The sequence below is a fragment of the Carassius gibelio genome, chromosome A18 (genome assembly GCF_023724105.1).
Source record: "Carassius gibelio isolate Cgi1373 ecotype wild population from Czech Republic chromosome A18, carGib1.2-hapl.c, whole genome shotgun sequence".
NCBI lineage: Eukaryota > Metazoa > Chordata > Actinopteri > Cypriniformes > Cyprinidae > Carassius > Carassius gibelio.
Genome location: NC_068388.1, coordinates 16,208,313 through 16,229,413, shown reverse-complemented (window position 1 = coordinate 16,229,413; position 21,101 = coordinate 16,208,313). Strand labels below are relative to the sequence as shown.

Here is a 21,101-nt window from a genome sequence, read left to right as displayed (position 1 = left end):
TCGCGTCTACCTGTCTGTAAGCGCAAATACAGCAAATACAGTTTCTGCTCGATGTCGGCAGAACCGCATTTTTACAGTTAAACTCCGCGCAAGCGGAACAGCTGCGGGATCTCGATCTGCTACGGAGGCCTTCACCATCACCGACCCCCACTACTACATCTCGCCCGCAGCGGAGGCGCCACAAGCGGCGTGAGAGGAAGCAGAAGAGGGGGAAGCGCAGAGGTATCCGGGCTAGGCTAACGGCTAACCCACACAAGCCATCTGTCCCCACCATCGTACTGGCTAAAATACGCTCGTTGGACAATAAACTGGACTACATTCGTTTACTACGCTCAACTCAGAGGACTGTAAGAGACTGTTGTGTTTTTGTCTTCACGGAAACATGGCTCAGCAACAGCGTTCCAGATGGCGCTATTCAGCTCGACCAGCTGACGTGCTATCGAGCGGACAGAGCTCTCGTCGCGGGAGGAAAAACCCGCGGCGGCGGGCTTTGTGTTTACATCAGTGACGCGTGGTGCCGCGATACTGTTGTAATCAGCAAACACTGCTCAACCCTGGTGGAGTTTATGATTATTAAGTGCCGGCCGTTCTATCTGCCGAGGGAATATACTGCTATACTGCTCATTTCAGTGTACATTCCCCCATTCAACATCACCAGCAACAGGAACGACGCACTTAATGAACTGTACCAACACATCAGTGAGCAGCAGACAGCACACCCGGATGCTTTTCTCATAATAGCTGGGGATTTCAACCATGCTGACCTTAAGAGTGTGTTTCCAAAAATACACCAGCACATCAACTTTCCAACACGAGGTAATAACATTTTGGACTTTGTTTACACCACACAGAGAGGAGCTTACAAAGCCCTCCCCCTCCCCCACCTCGGAGCCTCAGATCACATCACTGTTATGCTAATGCCTGCATACAGACCGCTCATTAAAGTCGCCAAACCAGTTTACAAACAGATTAAAGTGTGGCCAGAAGGATCATCAGAGATTCTTCAGGACTGCTTCAACACAACTGACTGGGACATGTTTAAACAGGCTGCCACATGCAATAACACCACTGACCTCCAGGAGTACTCAGAGACTGTTACTGCCTACATCAATAAGTGTATTGATGATGTAACGATCACAAAAACTATCACTGTCCGGGCCAACCAGAAGCCATGGATGACGGGGGAGGTCTACAGACTCCTGAAGACACGGAATGCTGCCTTCAGGGCTGGAGATGGGGTGGGCCTGAGAACAGCTAGGGCCAACCTGTCCCGTGGCATCAGAGAGCCTAAGAGACAGCACTCCAGGAGGATAGCTCATCAATTCAGCGACAGCAGAGACACTAGGAACCTGTGGCAGGGGATACAGACCATTACGGACTACAAGCCCCCACCACGGAACTGTGACAACAACATCTCTCTGCTGAACGAGCTGAACACCTTCTTCGCTCGCTTTGAGGCACAAAACAGCACCACTGCACAGAAGACTCCACCTCCTCCCGGTGACCTGGTGATGACTCTGACCCCAGACAGCGTGAGGAGATCCTTCAGCAGGATCAATGCCCGCAAAGCTCCGGGTCCTGACAACATCCCTGGGCGTGTACTGAAAGACTGTGCAGCAGAACTCACTGATGTCTTCACAGACATTTTTAACATCTCACTGAGTCAGGCTGTTGTTCCCACATGCTTTAAAACTACCACTATCATCCCAGTCCCGAAGAAGCCATCTCCATCCTGCTTCAATGACTACCGTCCTGTTGCACTTACCCCCATCCTCATGAAGTGCTTTGAACGGCTAGTCATGCACCACATCAAGTCTGCCCTCCCTGGACCCCTTCCAGTTTGCATATCGATCCAACCGGTCGACCGATGATGCCATCTCCACTGCCGTCCACTCAGCACTCACCCATCTGGAAAAAAAGGACTCTTATGTCAGAATGCTGTTCATAGACTTCAGTTCAGCATTCAACACAATCATCCCTCAGCAGCTCATCTACAAGCTGAGTAAGCTGGGGCTCAACACTTCGCTGTGCAACTGGCTGTTGGACTTTCTGACTGGAAGACCTCAGGCAGTACGGGTCGGCAGCAACACATCCAGCACCATCACACTGAACACTGGGGCCCCCCAAGGATGTGTGCTGAGCCCCCTCCTCTTCACTCTGCTGACCCATGACTGCACACCGTCACACAGCTCCAACCTCTTCATTAAGTTTGCAGATGACACGACGGTGGTGGGTCTCATTAGCAACAAAGATGAGACAAACTACAGGAGTGAGGTGAGCCGCCTGGCTGGGTGGTGCAGTGACAACAATCTCTCTCTGAATGTGGAGAAGACGAAGGAGATTGTTGTAGACTTCAGGAGAGCACACACTCAGCACGTTCCTCTGACCATCAACTGTGGACTGTGGAGAGAGTGAGCAGCACCAAGTTCCTGGGTGTGCACATCACAGAGGACCTCTCCTGGACTGAAAACACCACAGCACTGGCCAAGAAATCACAACAGCGTCTCTACTTCCTCCGCAAACTGAGAAGAGCCAGAGCTCCACCCCCCATCATGTACACATTCTACAGAGGGACCATCGAGAGCATCCTGTCGAGCTGCATCACTGTGTGGTATGGCGCCTGCAACGCGTCCTGCCGAAAGACTCTACAACGCATAGTGAGAGCAGCTGAGAAGATCATTGGAGTCTCTCTACCCTCCCTCCAGGACATTTATGGAACACGTCTCACCCGCAAAGCCCTCTGCATCACAGGTGATCCCACCCACCCATCACACAGCTTCTTCAGCCTGCTGCCATCAGGGAGGAGACTGCAGAGTCTCCAGGCCAGGACCAGCAGACTGAAGGACAGCTTCATCCACCAGGCTGTCAGGAAGCTGAACTCCCTCCCGAACCTGCCCCCCCCCCCCTTCTTCCCCAGGCACCACTGAACTATGAACCCCCCCCCCCCCCCCCCCACACACACACACACACTAATTATATGATGACATGCACGAGTCACTTGTGCAGCATTGGTCTGCTCACTCACCGCTCACTACCTCATTTGGCATGGAACTACCTCATCAGTCCGTTAAATAACAGCTCTTGGTCACTTGTCACTTTAATCAGACTTAAGATATTTTTAATAAGTGATTTTTTTTTTTTGCACTAAAAAATCTTTTAACTGCACTGTTGTTCACTTCATTGATTTGCACTATATCTTTCATTTACCTTGCGCTGCTTTATTTAACTTTATTTTTAACTTTTATTTTTATTATGTCTTTTTTTTTTTTTTTTTTTTTTTTAATAATTCCCTTATTGTATAATTGTATCTACATTTTATATTTGATCTAGTTATTTTTTTTTTAGGCTTTAATGTTAATGTTATCTGTATGCACCGGGGTCTGAGAGTAACGCAATTTCGATTCTCTGTATGTATGTACTGTACATGTGGAAATTGACAATAAAGCAGACTTGAACTTGAACTTGAACTATTCCACCAACGACAAAGTCGAACAAGATGCCATTCTTCTGTCTCATATGGATGCTATGCCATGTAAACGGAGGAGACGACAAGTGGAGGCTGAAGAGAAAAGAACGCAAAGAGATGTATCGATAAAGTATGCCGTTTTGAAAGAAGATAAAACAAAAGTTCCCATCTGCCACGCTTCATTCATTTTGAGCATTTTCTGTAAGTACAAAGAATTTCTCATCACAAGTTTATATTTTTTTCCTTATTTTTGCATTAATGGCTTAGTATTTGTTTTATTGTTAGTGTTTTATTTATTTTTCTAATTTTAGTTTTACCTCATCAAAGCCGTGTTTATCCAATTATCTTCCTCTAGTACGTGCTCAGTAACGTTACACAGGTTATTTTTCAGCAGTTATTATCTGGTAATGCATCTCTCTGCAGCATTAAATGACATGTATCTTATTTAAATTATTATCATTGATGGCCATAGGCTACCTAAATTTGTTAAAAACGATATCAGAATCAGAAGGAGCTTTATTGCCAAGTATGTTTGTACATGGAATTTGTTCTGGTGACAAAAGCTTCCAGTAAACAGAGACAACAACAACACACAGATAATGAAAAATAAAAATAAGTGAATAAAATAAAAATAAAAACACATATAAAATATATATATATATATATATATATATATATATATATATATATATATAAATAGAACAAACATTGTATGTGCAGGTGAGCTATAGATGGAATAAGTTATAGGCATGAACTAAGATGGGTGGTATCAAAGAAATATAAGTGAAATTACAAATAGTATTGTTGCACAATGGGGAGAGCATTTAATATGGGCAGACATTTTCCAAAAAAAAAATAAATAAATAAATAAACTGTATAACTGTTGTCAATTCATGTTTTTAAATTTTGTGTAATATGGGTAATATGCCTGCATGATTGGTTTCATGTTTATTTTCATTTGAGGTGTCAAGAAAGACAGAGTTCAGAGTATTGCAAAGTACTGGCTTGAGAACGGCAAAGCACGTCCCGAACATCGTGGTGGTCCCAGGGAAATTGAAGCACAAACTGCAAAGAAGGACATAGTTCGAAAGCACATACAGTCTTTTAATTGTAGAGCAAGCCACTATGCCCGCCGTGGTGCACCTGGGAGAAAGTTCCTGCCGAGTGACTTGAGTGTGGCAAAAATGCATCAGATGTTTCTTGAGCAGAATCATCAACAAGTTTCCTACTCACTATACTGGAGCATCTTTGTGTATGACTTCAACCTGGCTTTTGGTCATCCTGCCAAAGATGTGTGCTCTTCGTGTGTCAAATTCCGCATTGCAATCAATGATCCTGATCTGACTGCAGAAGAGAAGCGGAACAAGATTCTTCTTTACACACTTCACCGTCGCCGAGCTCGTCAGTTTTATGACACACTAAATGACCTGGGTGATACATTCACTGTCTGCTTTGGCATAATGGAGAACCTGGTCCTTCCTAGGTCTGCCATCTGTCAAACGTATTACTCAAGGCAGGTATACTTTTATGTATTCGGTGTGGTCCGTCACCGTGGCAGAGGAGAACCCCAGAGTCGGCATGAGATAAATCTGTACACCTGGCTGGAATATGAGAACTCAAAGGATAGTAACATTGTCGCCTCAGCTCTACATCACTACATCACCTCAGTGGCAAGAGTTGATCTGCGCCAGTGTCAGAGCCTCCGCCTGTTCTCAGACTCTTGCTACGGCCAGAATAAAAACATTAATGTTCTGTCTATGTTGTTTGCCATGCGTTCTCAGCTGTACCCCCAGCTCAACATCACTTACTTCTTTCCTATACGAGGGCACAGTTTCCTTCCAGCTGACAGAGTGTTTGGAAGGATTGAGCAAGATATCCGGAAGCATACAACTATTCTGTTGCCAGAAGAGTATAACAACATTTTGCTGAAGCATGGCACTGTCTATCAATATGGAAAGGACTGGCAGTGCTATGACTTCAAAGAGGCAGCAGGCATGTTCACAACAACTCAGAGATCATTCAAAATAAGTGAAGCAAGAGTGCTGCAAATCTCTGGAGATAAGCTGGGGCTAAAGCCTGCTTTTGCTGGTGAATTTTGCCAGCACTCTGTGCTGAAGCGGGGAAAGAAGTGGTTTCAGTTCAAGCCGGCTCTTCTTCCGGATGTGAACTGCGTCAATGAAGCAAAGAGGACTGATGTCTTGAAGCTGGCAAGGACATTGAACAAGACCTTGAGGATGAATGAATGACAGCATCTAAAAGTGTCTGAGAGATGTCCTCTTATTGCACAGTACTGTTTGTGTTTTATTTGCTTGTGTAAGCTATTGTAAGCTATTTTCTAATTCAAAAACAGGTCAAGTCCTATTTTTATTGTTATCTTAATGTCGCTTTACATTTAATGAATGAATTTATTCTACTTGCATCTGATATGCAGTTTATATTGGAACATTATAGTGGAATTGTTTAGGGCTTTTACATTTTTAATTACATTTAGAATACCTGTTTATTTGCACTGAATTTTTTTATACTTGAATTTTATATTAAATTATTACTTTACACTGCTTAAGTCTTATAAGCTTCTTATAAAAAATGTACAGATATTGATGTTTAATACTTGATTATACTGAATCGAATATGCTTTGTTTACATCAATGTTTGCAATGTTTACATAGTTCAACTTATAAATCCCAAATATCAGAAATGACGTTTTTGTTAAAATTTTTATTGATGTCAATGTAATGTTACTGACTTAATGCACTTACTTGGATAGATGTGTTTTTAATTTAATGTTTGTGCAACATTTGTTTTTTGAATTGTTAAAATAAATGTTCTGCCATTTTTTGCCAATGTGGTTATACTGGAATTTGCAAATAATCGAAGATCACATTCAACCCCCCTGTAAAGAAGTTTGTCCACTGTTTAGTTTTGAAATGATTATGCTCTAATCTTTTTCAGTGTTTCTAGTTACATTTTTCGTGATTTTTAGTGATTTTTTAAATATTTACTATGTCTTGTTCCAAATATGTGGATTTTGAGGTTTTTGCGAAAAAAGCACAAGTGGATTTAGCTGGTTTTGATGCAAAAGAAAATCTAATTTGTTAAAAATCACTGAATTGACTGAAGTGACATTTTTGAAAAAAAAGTTATTTTATTCACTGACTAATAACCTTATCAGTACCTTTAAAATGAAACTAATGAACGTGAACACAGGAGCCTAATAAAAAATGCTAATTTAAAGAAAATAAGTCTGATGGATTTAGAGGTTTTTGCATCTGAACTCTTAATGTGTATATTTTTTTTACAAAAACACATGGATTCGCTACAGGAGGACATTATTCACCTTTCAGAGCCATGTGAGGTACTTTTTATTATGAATTGATTTACATTATTTGACTACTTTTGGACTATTGAAAAAAACACCCACCTATTGCCATAAATATTTTTTTATATAATCCGAGTGGATTTGTCTGAAAGAAGAAAGTCATACACACTTACGATGCCATGAGGGTGAGTAAAACATACATGGGTTAACCAAGCCTTTAAGAGTCATGCTTTACTCTGCAGTGCAGTTAACATGCAGTGCAACATACTATTATTTACACCAATATATTTTCTGATCATTGTATAAATGGTGTGACAGATTAGACACTTAGAATTGGATTAAGAAAAAAAACCTGAATATGTTGTATTGGTTTGTCACATTTTATGTCATTCAGAAATCATGTAGAATACCAGTGAAGAAAATAATTTCCCCCCATTTTTAGCATAGTTGGTTCTGGGGGTGTATTTCACACTTATCTTCCTATGGGATTTTAAACTTCATTTGTTATAAATATATTAAGTAATGTAATATTTTTTTTCTTTTTCCAGCCATCCGGTGACATTAAGGATGTTGAGAAAGAAATTGAAGAGGGCATTCTGAATATAACTGAGGAGCAGCAATGTGATGTGCTTCCCAAGGAATAACCAACACTGGTCTCATTTGGACATCCTGTCATCACTGACATCTCCCATGTCCCCAAGGCATTTGGACTCCTAATGGGTCTGTATGCAGTGAACATCCACTACCTCCAGCGCATTAAATACACCATTGAGGCTCTGCAAAAACTTGTGAAGATCAGCTGCTCCCACCATGTGCTCGCTACCACGGCAGGAACTGTAGGAGTGGGGGAGTGAATGTCCAGGGCTCTCTCCACCCTCAACACCACAAATAAGGTGTCCTTGAGCAAGGCACAACTGCTCCCCAGGCACTGCAGCATAAATGGCTGCCCACTGCTCTGGGTGTGTGTTCACGGTGTGTGTTCACTTCTGTGTGTGTGCACTTTGTATGGGTTAAATGAAGAGCACAAATGTATGTCATGTCACTTTCACTTTTCAGTGTTCATGATGTGTCCATCGGCTCCACAGCACTCTTTCTTAAAAAGTAGTGTTTATATATATATATATATATATATATATATATATATATATATATATATATATATATATGGAAATTTAGGTTCTTTTGTGCCTTTCACTACATTTTAGTACAGGGGTCTCCAACCTTTTTGTGAGTGAGAGCTCCCTGAAGAGATAAAATAGTCTTGTGGGCTACTTGTTTGATATAGGCACACGCACACATACACACACAGTTTCAAGTTTTGAAAAATACAACAACAAACAGTAATATTGTCAAATATTATGACAATTGAATTTATAATTACCGTATATACCCGAATATAAGTTTTTTTTGTCCTAAAAATAGGCTGAAAATGGGGGGTCATCTTATATTCGCGATATAGACAAAATCACGGGGGGAAAGGGAGACAGAACAAGGGCATAAATATGAAATAGTGACTGAATGATTTTGGCTATACTTGCATGTAAAATTAGAAAAGCAACATAAAATCTGTGTTTAACTAAATTAAAACGCTGCTCCTCTGCCGCGCGAGACGCCGAGAGAACAAGAGACCCAGATAGCACACGTACGTTGCGGAGACGTCTGTGAGATGTCGTCTTTTGCATCTGGCAGATGTATATTTTACGGCGTTTGCTCATCTGGCATACGTCGCCGAGACATCCCTTCCAGCTGTTAAGATGACGCCTAGCCGATGTGTTCCAGACGTAAATGAATTAAAACGTCTAGAATTAGCTCTTTAAACAATGTTAATCAGATGTTCAAACGTCTGCCAGATGTCTAATTGATGTAGGACAGACATCGTTTTATCAAAACTTTCCCCTCCCATTATTTTAATAAAATACTCTTGCTAGGTTTTAAATAATCTTCCGTCATACATGTCACAATTACCAAATATAATGAACAAACAAACAAAACGATCAACTAAAGAACATACATTTGTTGATTTTATTAAATATATATAACAGGCAAAAAAAAAAAAAAGTTTTTTTTTTATACAAAACAAGTTTATACAAACAACAATACACTATTTGTAAAATATATACAGGCATTCAAAAAAAAAAAAAAAAAGTTAAATCCGCCCTGGGGCCAAGCGTAGGAAATCTTTTATAAATTTTTCCGCGTCTGCTTCGGTTGGAGACAGAAGGACGGGGTTCCTCATAGCTGAAGCTGTATGTAAGAAGAAACAATTACAAAAATGTAAAAATTACTTACATTGAAATGAACGTTAGATATTTTTTTCTTTATCTGGTTCGTCTGAATAAATCGGACAAAGTTATCTAAATAGCATAAAGAACAAATAATTTTAGCTGCTGGACGCCAACATAAAAAAAAAAACAAGGAGACAGCACGTGAACTATGCACGTGATTTAGGGTGCGTGCCTCAAAGCTCTCCCCGCGTTATTCAGCCTAGAGCCTAACCATGTGCCGTGCTGTGCAGAATACACGTCTAGATTAGTTGCAAGAGAAGATTTGCTTAAGGTACGTGTAGATTTTGAAAGTAATCGTGTTCTGCCAGCGATCGGTTTTATAATAACTTCCAAATTACGTTGTGTATGATGACTATTTGTTAATCAGCGAGTAACGTTATACCAAGTTGATTCGCGTGCGTATTGGTTGGGCTAATGGATTTCTAAAGGGCTTAACTGATGTTTTAAGTCTATTTTAAGTGTTTCACAAGTTATTTTTTTCTAAATATTTTTAATAATGGCTGATACCACGTCAGATTATGTTTAACCAATTTGTAACGGGTTATACATTATTTTTAGTTGTTCTGACAGCTCCGCCATTTATTCTATTGTTTGTATTTGTGTAACATTATTGAACTTACCTATTAGGAGTGCTCCGATTTGTGATTTTCGGATCCCTCTCTTGTCTCCCCTCCCGCACCAGTTCAACTGCCGGGCGACGTCAGTGGAGAACACCTTGGAGCAAATCCTCCATACGGTTTTCTTCATGCTCGGCCCGCCACTGATGGATAATCTGTTCACCTTCAACAGGTACATTTTGAAGTAATATTTTAGCATTAAATGGACCTGTATTCTATACACATCTAGTTAAAAGATTTTTTTTTGAAAGAAGCCTCTTATGTTCACCAAAGATGCATTTATTTAATTGAGAATGCAGTATAATTTAATTTCATGAAACTATTTATATGAACTATATTTAACTATTTTAAAATCTAACTTATTTTTGTAATGCAAAGCTGAATTTTCTCAGCAGGATATGGATCAAATCTATATGCTGATTTGTTGCTCAAGAAACATTTATTATTATTATCCAAGGTGAAAATGGTTGTACTGTGTTTTTCTGTAAACCATAGTGCACTGTTCGAACAGTGTTGTGTACTTACATTATCACAAATGTTTCGAAGAATGTTTAAATCCAGAGAAATAAGTAATTTTAACTAGTGACATATGTTTTAATAGACTGGTGATAACCGCACAGAGTAGGATCATAATAAAACTTTCAAATGCATCTAATATGATACGCCAAAATAATATATGATTTTAACCACTGCAAATCAGTTGTATTTCTATTTTTTAAAGATTCTTTAAAAATAGTTATGGTTTTCATAAAATTATAATGAGTAGCAAAAACAGTTTTTGATGATAATTAACACTAAGATGAACCATTATTAATAACTGCCATTAATAATTGCTATTAACTGATAAGCATATTCTAATGATTTTTTTCATGTGACACTGGAGGCTGGATTAATGAGTATATAAAAATATTTAAAAATAACAGCTCATTATTTTTCAATAATAATTTTATACATTAGCAAGTAAATGCAGTACGCATTAGAGACTTCTTTCAGCAACATTTCAACTTAATCATTCCATGATTTTGACTAGTAGTGTGTATAAACATGCACACACATGTTTGCACACAAACATTTTGTTAGTAGTTGTAGGTTTGACCGTTTCAGTGATCTTACCATTCTCTGCATAAACCCTCTGTCTGCCAGTCTTTGTTCCAGCCTATCTAGGTCTGCAGTAGATGCTAGAGGAAAGACACCACCCTCTTCCTCTTCAGCCATCCGCATTTGGGGTACAAGATGCCTGTTCCCCACTAGAGACTGGACCAGTGAAGTCAGATGGTTGATCTTCATGTCCATTTTCTCTAGTGTTTCCAGAATTGCCCTTTCTACAGCTGCAAAACAGAAGATAATTTAATTTAAAATAGGGGTGGTGTTAGCGCAGTGGATAAGACACATGTCTGTGGTGTGGGAGACCCGGGTTCGAATCCGCTGTGAGGCACCAATGTGTCCCTGAGCAAGACACTCAACCCTTAGTTGCTCCAGAGGCGTGCGACCTCTGACATATATAGAAATTGTAAGTCGCTTTGGATAAAAGCGTCAGCTAAACGAATAAATGTAATTTTTTATGTAGCTTTGATGAATTAAATTATGCATTTTGCAACTTATTTAAATTAATAAATAACGTACATGTACATTGATTTGTTACAGTACTCAAGACTGGATTTTCCTGTCTCCCACAAGAAGTACCTGTAAGTATAAATTTACTGTAAGGTTTTAAATATTAGATGTAGTGTTACATGCATCTGCCTTGAGGTTATCAGAAGAATGTCACATTATTTAGGGTAAAATGTTTACCATTTTCAAAAAAAAAAAAAAAAAAAATTATCCTGACCCTTATATGCATTTCCGTGTTTTCTGGTTTGCTAAAGAGCCTTACTGGAGCTCAAAAGGGGAGTTGGTGAGTAAAAACTTAAAGCTGCAGTAGGGAACTTTTGACGCTCTAGCGGTTAATAAACAGAACTGCTTGCGTCTTGCGGAAGAACATTGTAGCCGGATCTACTTCTCTCTGTTTATGTCTATGAAAAATCACAAAGGTACTGGGTTACTCCGCCGCGGTATCCCCGAAGCAATCTAAAATAGTCCGAATATAAACACTTATTATAGGTGCACCCTAGTGATTCAGGACAAGCTAAAAACACGGAATCAGGGCTCACAAAATAAAAAAAATCCCTGGTAGCCCTTCAGACAGGTACTCTTCAGATTTTGGTAGCCCGAAATATAATTTAACTAGCCTAAATAAAAAAAAATAGAAAAGATTTCTTATACCATATAACAACGTAATTAAATCTCCAATACTCCAATAACTAACTAGTGCTGGGTATCGAGTTCGATACTTTTTAGGCACCAACCGAATTGCCATGATACCATCCAATATCTATAAAACCTCTTGTCGTTCGATACCAAACTTTGTTACCTAAAGGCTTAATCTTGTCAACATCAGTGAGCCAATAAACCTGCAGCACTAGGTGTGTTCGACAAGAAGCGGCAACGATTGATGTTGACATCCGCAAGAGCAATTCAAAAACCTACTAAGCAGTCTGCTGTAACTCTCTTGGTCCTGTGCAGAGCTTTGTCAAGTTGAACACACCTCTACTTGTTTATACTCAGAAAGATGATGCTCATACGTGAGGCTGTGGCAAGAAAGCAATTTTGATTTTTTTTTTCTCCTGCTTTACTAAAATCATAGCTACCATGATTTCTAAACTGATGGTATGTACCAAATAGTTTTTTTTTTTTTTTGGGGCATTACTTCATTTTAAATTATTTTTGGAACATGATTAAAATGAACAATAATGCTGTCATGTCCTATTATACCCTAAATGTTTATATAACATTAAATCATGATATTTACTATGATTTGAAATTGTTATTATCTGGTTTTAAATGCTGTGAATGAAGTTTTTCTCATTTTCATCTCCTTATTCTATTTAATGTTCTTTTACCTTGTGTGTCAGGTGGATGAGCACTCCAGCTGTCGCTATGATGGTCTGCCTGAGAGATGCCTGCTGGAGCTGAGAAAGATGGAGTGGGTGAGATTTGCTTGTTACTCAGACAAGTAAATGCACATTAAAATTCTAGCTAATTGAATTTCAGGAAATAATAAAAACAAAGAAAAATATGTATTAAAATCTATTTTTAAAGTAAAATCATGGCATCAATGCCATCCAGAAGAAAATAAGTCAGTAAATGGTAACGTACACAGTCAAAGCTTTTTGAACCGTAAGATTTTTAATGTTTTAAAGAATTCTCTTGTGTTAACCAAGCTTGCATTTATGTATGCCAAAATAAAGTAAAAGCACTAATATTGTGAAATATATTTTTACTATTTAAAAAATATGCTTTATACAGTAAAACAGGCCTTAAAGTTCTTTGACACTGTGCCGGATTTCCGACGTGCAGCATTTAATCCTTCATAAAAAATACAAATCATAATAAAGAATCTTGTTGATTGATATCACTTTTGAGTCCATGCGTTCGCCTACCAATTGTATGAGAAGTGCAACTTTCACTCTCAACCAAACTAACATTAGTAGCCAGTCAGAATGTTTTGCTTTTATAAACACGAGATGCGCATAATAGTATTCAATTACGGAGTCGCAGCCCTGATGAATGGAGAAGCGCGACAAAAAGCTGTGAGGGCGAAATGGTCAAATATATCCATCTAGAGCAAATTTACATAGCTCATTATAAAGCAGCGCAGCTTTGTAAACAGCTCAGAGTAATCATGTCATCTCCATAAGAATGATATGATTGCCAAAACATATTTACCGGGATTTCTGAAAAGGTCCTGTTCACACATGATCTATTAATGGTAAATTTACCAGTGAAGACTGTATGGGGCTAAACTCTTCCTCTGTATACGCTTTGAATTTTATTTGCTTAACGTAATCTGGAAAAACCGTGTGCATTATCTCACTAGATTTGTAACGTAAATCATTTATAAAACTTTGCCAACACAGCAGATACATCAACCTATGTCTAAATATGCCATTGTATTGGACATTGCGATTCCAAAATAAATGTTTCTGCACGTGGCAAAATATTAAAATTTTATGGATTTAAACATTGTTTAATCAAGCCATATTGCCCAGCCCTACTAGGTTATTAAAAAGCTGACTTTTCACAGTGTATGCTCCTAAACCAGGGGTGGCAAACGGCGGTCCTGAAGAGCCACAGCCCTGCACACCTGAACAAGCTATTCAAGGTCTGAAGGGTTACTAGAAATCTACAGGCAGGTTAGTTTTAATAAGGGTTGGAGCTGAACTCTGCTGCAGCTGTCTTAAACCCTTCTTACCCAGCTATTCATAGTAGATCATCATTTAATCATGTGTCCATTTGTGTCATTTCAGATTACAACACCGTTATAACGATCAAATGTAACTTACTCTGTGTTCTTCCTTGGTAGTCACCTGAGGGTCTCAAGACAGTAAAGGTGTGCTCCACGGATTAAACACAAAATATTATTTTGTTTTAGATTGTGTGAAGGGTTGTGAATGCTGCGGTCACACTAGACTTTGAGCTTGCAAAGTTTCCTTGGACGCAGCAACAATTATGATATGATGTCATACTCTGCAGTGTTGTTTAAAAAAAACACTTAAAATCAACACACAATGCATAATAATACATTTAAAAGGTAAAAACACACAATCTACTCCACTTTCTCTCAGCGCTGCAGTTTTAAATTTTTTGCTGTGATGTATCAAACTGCTAATGGTGATACAGTTTCACGTGATGTGAATTCGCAAGTCAAGAGTCACCAAGATTAGAACTTTGGAATGCAGCGAAATGCGAAACTTTTCAAACAACTTGCGCTTCCGGCTTGATGCATTCGCATACATATTAATGGAAGTCAATGGAAAGAATAATAATCTTTATTCTATTTAATTTTCTTTTACCTTGTGTGTCAGGTGGATGAGCACTCCAGCTGTCGCTATGATGGTCTACCTGAGAGATGCCCACTGGAGCTGAGAAAGATGGAGTGGGTGAGATTTGCTTGTTACATTTTGCAAATTAACAAACTAAGGCCTGCAACACACTCAGTAGCCAGAATTACGTTTTATTTTTGTGGGGTGTAAAATCATGAGCCATGTGAAATCATTCAGATCCGTATAAAAAAATTTGAGGGGCGTGGGGTTGGTGGTCATGATGTTTGAAGTCCAGGGTTTTTCCTGGGTCAAAAACGGTCTTCGGTGGAGGCTGACGGTCATCCACCCAGTAAAAAGAACTCTACCCATGTGATTTGCAAAATACTACAATACATTTTAAATAAATGCAATGAAACAGTATGTGAATTTTGCTTATACTATTATTTAATGAAATATAACTCACTGTCAAGTAGGGCTGGACCAGAATATTTGATTATTTGAATATTCGTTTGGTGGGTTGGCATTAGTGTTGCTTTTGTCAATGAAAATTATGACTATATATTGTCGTCAACGAACCTTTATCATGTGTCGAAAATGAGTCTAAACGCAACGTAAATGCTGGTCATGTGACAATGACTATAATTAATTGTATAATGCAGTATTGTTGACGAATAAAAACAAGACTAAATGTGGTTTACAAAATAAAAACTATGCTAAAATGTCTTCATTTTTGTTCACCAAAACGAAACAATGTTATACGTTTTTTCATCTCATTTAGTCGCGTTATTATTTATTATTATTATTTTGCAGTATTTCTGTTCCCTATGTCTCACTGTGCAGATGCAATTGACGTCACTTCCTCAAGCCCCACTCGCAGCATTGTTTAGATACTTGATCTATGTATCTGTCCATGTATGTATCTATGTATCTACTTTGCAGTTATTTTAATGTACATTGATACATTGCAATTGCAGTTTGAACTCGGATCTGTCATGCCACGTTAATGCCACAGAATTCACATTTACATTTACTTTGTGGAAAGCTTTTGTGTCTGCAGTATGTATAAAGAGTGCCCAAAATGGTAAAATGAGCCACTCTTCTATTAAATAATAGAAGGATCTGTGAAGGGTGTCAAATTAAAAAAAATTAAAAATTAAAATAAATTAAAAATTAAAAAAATTACTTGAGTGGATTTGTGTAATGAACTTACTCTGGCCTCTTCCTTGGTGGTCCCCTGAGGGTCTCAGGACAGCAAACGTGTGCTCTATGGATTGAACACAATTTTGTACAATTTTTTAGATGTATTTAAATGTTGTAAAATGTTTCAGATTTCCTTTATCCCTGATTATGCTTTTACCTTGTGTGTTAGGGTGAGCAACACACCAGCTGTCTCCGTCATGGTCTGGCTCAGACATAATCAGTGGAGCTGAGAAAAGTGGAGTAGGTAAGTTGAATCAAGCAGTTTAAGTGGAGTAATGACGGTTCATAATCTTAAAGGGACAGTTGCTTACATATAAAAAAAACAAAAATGTGTTAATTGTATGAAGCGATTATGAATCTTTAGAAGATTGGAATTAAGCCACTCATATTGTATCCGTTACTTCTACAATCTCTGTATGGACTATGAAAATGTACGAACAGAAATCCCTGAGTTCATTGAATATTTTAAAAAGTTTTTGGGTTTAGAATGACATGATCTATGATTTAACTTTCCAGTTAATTGCATCAAATGTTGATCTACATTTATCTTTCCAGCTAGCCTAATACAACTAATTATTTACCTTGGAAGCTGGGGAGACTCTCACACCAGGTCTGTTGTTGGTCTTCCGTGTCCCTTTGTTGCTGATTGACACATGCTGTTGACAAATGGGGGAATCATTAATGGCATTCCATATGCTAAAATTAAAAATCACCTTTAAAAATGGGTACACTGGTGATTCTTAGAATTTATTCACACAAAATAGGACCAAGCAGTGCAGCTGTATGCTTCAACAATTGGATAGTTGTAACTTTTATTAAACAATGTAGATTTGGACATAAAAATGAAATTAAGATAAAATATAAAGTTTAGACTTACAGTTGCTGAGAGCATTTACTGCTCTGCTCTGTGAAACCTGAGGTTGCACAATAGGACCTGATAATAGAAATGTAACTTTTTAAAGGTCTGTTAAACACCTTTAATCTTACTACATACTGGGTCATTTTGTGTCAGATCATCCAAAATTCAGAAACTTTCCTGAATCAAATTTGATATTTTCAATGTTTTTTTTTCTTAAAGGGACAATTAGTAACTTTTTAGGTATTTTATTATCTAAAATCAATATTTTTATTCATAAATATGCCCTCAATGGTGTACAAATACCTATGCCAATGTTTAAACTAATCCTTGTAAATGAAGAATTTATTATCTTTATATACATGGGACGGGTAGGTCGACGGAGGCTTCCATGTAGTTCCGCCATCTTGCAAAACTATAATAGCAGAGAGGGACAAAAAGTACTAAGCCAGAGTACTACTTTTCGGTCAGAGCCAGAAACGCAGGTGCAGAGCAGTGAGAGGCGCTTGAAACTGCACCGGCAAGTTTAAAAGTCTGGATTGCATTCTTATTATGGACCATACATATGCCGCGCCACAGGAGAAGAAAACATAGTCGCCAAAACGGTAAAAAATAGAACGTAAAAGGAAACGTGACCGTAGATTACAGAAAACAAGAGTTAATGTCGGGGAAGCTTTTTCTAGGTGGAAAGAGCTAATGCTGGATAAAGATTTCAAAAGAGACACTGAAGTGGCCAGTTTTCTTCTCGACAGGTAAGTCACTGTTACAATCTATATTATAATATTTTTTTTATATCTAACAATGCATATAATTCAGAAAATATAACGAATAAATATGACATAACTACTAATTACAATATTTCATGTTTTCCACAGTCAGTAATTCATACTGTAACATTCGTTTGTTAGTTGTCATGTTGCAGTTTGTTTGAAATAACACACCTGTTCACCTGAAGGAAAACTCGACGAAGTGCTATTAGAAGACATCCTGTCAACGCTTTTTGGTACATATCGCCTACCGTAGATGCAACGCGCATTTGAAAAAGCGAGGCGCTGGAGAGCAAAATTAGTTTGAATGCAAAATACAATTTCACCACTAGATGGGAGTAATTCCTACTTAGTGCCCCTTTAAACCAAAATATTGAATGTCACAAGATTGTTGAAGTCAACAGATTTTACTAATATAGCTACCAATCTTTATGTAAAAAATAAAATAACAATGCTGCCATCTTTCTAATTCCATTGTTATGTGGTTGTTAAATCTTCATGGTGACCCATTCATTTTTTTATTACTATTATTATTATTATTATTATCATTATTATTTTCCATTTACCTTTTTTTTTAGTTTAGGAATGGCTGGAGGTTTTGGTGCAGGTGGAACACTTGTTTTGTTTGCAGCTTTTATTTTTTAATGGGTGGTTCTGCTGCCTCTTCATCTGCTGAGTATATATGATCTGTACTTGTTTTCTTTCTAGGAAAAAAAAGATAAAAAGAACAACTGCACACATTCATTGCCTCTTTGTGTGATGTAGCAAATACTCATAGAAATGTGCTCAATAACTTTTCTGCTTTATTTCTCCTTAAAGGGTTAGTTCACCCAAAAAATGTGAATTATGTCTTTAATTACTCACCCTCATTTTGTTCCAAATCTGTAAGACCTTTGTTCATCTTCAGAACACAAGTTAAGATATTTTTGATGAAATCTGAGAGCACTCTGATCCTGCATAGACAGCTTTGCAACTACTACCTCAAGGCCCAGAAAAAAAATAAGGACTATAGTGGTTCAACCCTAATTATGAACTGAGGATAATACTTTTTCAACAGTTATTTTTTTTCTGTGTCAGTCTCTGACATGCATTCATGACAGGTGCTGATGCAGGAGCCGGCATTTTGACAAAAAAAAAAAAAAACACTGTTTTAACAATGACTTTAATACCTTCCTGAGATGGTAGTGGCATTGATGTCTATGGGGTATTTTATAATAATAATATCTTAATTTTTGTTCCAAAGATGAACGCAGGTCTTGTTGGTTTGCAATGACATGAGGGTGAGACATTTTTGGGTGAACGCTCCCTTTAATACCTCCCTTAAAACAGTTTATACTACTGGGGTGTTGAATGCTTGAATCTGATTGGCTGACGAACTGAGGTGTGTAATTATTTTCTGTTAAACGCATGGCGAACGTAGTTCCAGGCAGATCTCTTGACCACAATACAGTTCCACATCACTTTGCATAGTAAGCTGTAATAACAAATTACAGGACTAACAAAAACCAATCAGCCAATCAGATTCAAGCATTCAACGGCCTCGTAGTATTAAACAGATGACACATGAAGGCAAATAATGCCATTTTCATTTGTTAAATCATTTCTTTTGTCTTTTTGCGAGGACCTACTTGGGAATCCTTTTTCCAGCAATTTCAGGTTCTGAGTTTATGTCAGAAGTATAGCTGGCCTTCTTCCAATTGTTGGCTACATTCTGGAAAGATGCTGAAAACAAGAAATGCAGGTACGGCTTCATTTTTGTTTATTAAAGCTATATGAGATCATGTTTTACAGTGTATATAAATTATGTGCAAAGATTCTGAAAAATGAAAAACAGATAATTAGTGGTCGACTGATATTTTTTTGACTGCCGATATCTCAAGATATCAGGATGGCTAATATAAAGTGAATATATATATATATATATATATATATATATATATATATATATATATATATATGTGTGTGTGTGTATATATATGTGTGTGTATATATATTGTATATATGTGTGTGTGTCTGTGTGTGTGTATATATATATATATATATATATATATATATATATATATATATATATATATATATATATATATAAATATATAATATATTAGCGGTGGGCCGTTATCGGCGTTAACGTGCTGTGCTAACGCGAGACTCTTATCGGGCGATAAAAAAAAATATCGCCGTTAATCTATTCTCAAAGTTTGGTTGGGAGCAGGGTCTATACTAAGCAAGCTATGATGACTTTCATCTTGATATTTTATATAACCGACTGGCTGAGACCAGCCTTAAAAGATGCTCAGGACAGTTGACGGGCCACTGCTGCGCATCATCATGATGTTTGGGGCCATTTCATTCAGAGATGTTTCCATGTTCTTCGCCAAGTCTGTTCCAAACCTCATTGTCATTTCATGAAGTGTTAATTTTGACACTAAATTTTAATTTAGTTTTAGTCTTAGTCTTTTGACTATAATTCTTTTTCGTTTTAGTCAAGTTTTAGTCATCTGATTTGTTTTAATTTTAGTCTTATTTTAGTCTACTAAAATTGCTTGGTATTTTAGTCGACTAAAATTGCTTGGTATTTTAGTCGACTAAAATAAGACTAAAATCAATAACAGATTTACTAGACAATTTTTTACAGCTGGTATAGGAAACAAACTTAACCAAAATATATAAAACACAAATTCAACTTTATTTCAACACAACTGTGTCTTTATTTCGATTCAAAAGCTTTTATGCAGCAACAAACACTGTCATGATAATGTAAACAATAACTAGCTGCCAATTGACCATCAATAAAAGAAAAATAAGTTAGGTCCAGGACCTTAAAGCTTACAGCTGAGCTGTATAATAAGTGCATACATTTAAAGTTAATATTTAATAAGTTGGCAACTAGGTTGATAAAAAAAGTAACAAGATTTTATAAGGTATTGATTTGTCTAGCAATATTGTATGTTTTAAATACTACAATATTGCTAGATTTGTATGTATAATGATAGGATGTGAACATTCATGTTTCACATGACTAATATAGAAATATTTGTGATATTGTCAACAAGTAGAACATTATAAAATATACTAAACATTAGTATTAATCAAATGTATTTATCATGATATTACGTATTAGTATTGTGCTCTCATCTAATTTGAAGAAGGGGCTATTTTACAGTACTTTTCAGTTCGTAATATTTAATGCTACAACATCTACGCACTGCAGTCTTCCAATTTTGCTTAGCTCAATAAACAAAAGAACATCGTTGTGAAATACATTTGAGAAAATGTCCGGGTGGCTCGTCTGTAAATGTCTTTTCAAATTGGTTGTGTTCTTGCCACGAATGAGCGCTCCGCGTGCTTTACACTTCGTTTTGTTTTGTTCGTCGTCAAACGTGAAGTGAGCTGTGGACATTTTGTCGCTCTTTTAGACATCACCTCTTCGAATGCCGACTTCCCGGGAGCTCATTTAAAAACTGAAAACCTTCGCTTCACGTCTCAATAAATCAGGCTCTGATTGGTTCTCTTCTCTCATGCAGTCTGTTCTGTTTTGCCGGTTCTTTTGCTCATTCCTCGCATCTCTCCCGTCTGCTGATTTGATTTTCGTCACAGTCTATTTTCGTCTCGTCCTTTATTCGTTGACGATAATGTCAATCAATTTAGTCATAGTTTTAGTCTCCATCAGTGCCTTCTATTTTAGTTTTCGTTTCGTTTTCCTCCGCAAAAATATATTCGTGACGAAAA

The 21,101-nt window shown here is 37.5% G+C and overlaps 2 long non-coding RNA genes across 2 annotated transcripts; both read left to right on the top strand.

The window, feature by feature from the left end:
• The first annotated feature begins 9,182 nt into the window (after positions 1-9,182).
• Positions 9,183-11,767, top strand: LOC127933958 (uncharacterized). Its single transcript, XR_008147636.1, has 4 exons — positions 9,183-9,341; positions 9,753-9,859; positions 10,831-10,913; positions 11,332-11,767. It is a non-coding gene; the product is annotated as an uncharacterized LOC127933958 (long non-coding RNA).
• A 2,824-nt stretch (positions 11,768-14,591) lies between these two features.
• Positions 14,592-16,576, top strand: LOC127933967 (uncharacterized). Its single transcript, XR_008147647.1, has 3 exons — positions 14,592-14,666; positions 15,919-15,993; positions 16,305-16,576. It is a non-coding gene; the product is annotated as an uncharacterized LOC127933967 (long non-coding RNA).
• The last annotated feature ends 4,525 nt before the right edge of the window (positions 16,577-21,101 follow it).